The sequence below is a fragment of the Triticum dicoccoides genome, chromosome 4B (assembly GCF_002162155.2).
Source record: "Triticum dicoccoides isolate Atlit2015 ecotype Zavitan chromosome 4B, WEW_v2.0, whole genome shotgun sequence".
Lineage (NCBI taxonomy): Eukaryota > Viridiplantae > Streptophyta > Magnoliopsida > Poales > Poaceae > Triticum > Triticum dicoccoides.
This window is the reverse complement of record NC_041387.1, coordinates 592,175,622-592,176,779: the sequence shown is the minus strand read 5'-3', so window position 1 is coordinate 592,176,779 and position 1,158 is coordinate 592,175,622. Positions and strand designations below refer to the sequence as shown.

At 43.2% G+C, this 1,158-nt stretch overlaps 1 protein-coding gene across 1 annotated transcript in view; it reads left to right on the top strand.

Annotated features, from left to right (window-relative positions):
• LOC119291634 overlaps nt 1–718 on the top strand; it is a 3,337-nt gene extending 2,619 nt beyond the window's left edge. The window contains exon 2 of the mRNA XM_037570427.1: nt 374–718. The gene's annotated coding sequence lies outside the window, so the exon portion shown is untranslated. The remainder of the gene's footprint in view (nt 1–373) is intronic.
• The last annotated feature ends 440 nt before the right edge of the window (nt 719–1,158 follow it).

Below are 1,158 nucleotides of genomic sequence, written 5' to 3'. Positions count from 1 at the left end.
TCATAAGGGAAGACTACAGATTACGGGAGAAAACTATGTGTTAATGTGCATCTATTTGCTGATTGATTGATTTTACAAGCTCAACTAGTTATTCTTTTCTTGATGTCTCCAAAGCTTCTCCCTCCGTCCCAAAATAAGTGTCTCAACTTTGTACTAACTTTATTACAAAGTTGTACTAAAGTTGAGACATTTATTTTGGGACGGAGGTAGTATGTTATTGCGGGTTTTCAGGTCACATGTTAAAAATTGCGTGCTCTTAACACAGGCCTTAAGTGTCCAGCAGTACCGTGGCGAACTGCAGGCTAGAATTGAATTTACATGCTTTTATTTGCTATATGTCAGTCGTACATTACATTCTTGGGCAATATTGCAGACAACTGAGGCAAATAGGCTGGTGCTTATGCAAGGGACACAGCTGATGGAGCAGATTGCACTGAATGTCTTCGATACTGCGAGAGGATAGCGGCCGACTGCTCCATTACTCCATGGAATGCCATGCGAGCGTAGTTCTGAATTTGTAGTTTAACCGTTTGTTTCGGCAGATATGTTCTGTTTCTTTTCTGCTGAATCTGGTGTAGCTGGTGTTGATTTCTATTAACAACAATCGGAGGGGGCCCTCTTTTCTTCAGAAAAGAAAAGCTATTTCTGAGCTAACTCATGTTTCTAAGAATGCCAGCATTACTAGTGTCTTAATTCAATGATCAAAGATACATCCATTGTTGAAAAGAATCCGTGTTTATGATCTACAGGAAGAGGCTCTTGCTTTACATGAATTTTATGCCATGGAAACGATCTTACATGACTGCAGCATATATACACTGTATAGTTTTCTTTTTCTTTTTTTTTGCGAATATACACTGTATAGTTTAGCCTATACTGGCTACAAGGGGGCCCAGAATTTCCGCCGGCGCCGTTGATAGGGTGAGTGTCGATGTGGGCTTCGTTGGCTGCTGGCAAGGACAGGGTTGCCAGCCGCTACATGACGAACTGACGGCAACACTGTGCTGAACGGCGGTGGCGGCTCTAGAGGCCGTTGCGGTGGCGGCTGAAACAGGCAGTGGTCGTTCAGCGAAAGTGGATGCACCATGGGTTCACTGCAAAGAAACCACAATCAGCAAAATCATCGTTAGTAGGAGTTGAGCATTACAACCACTGAAG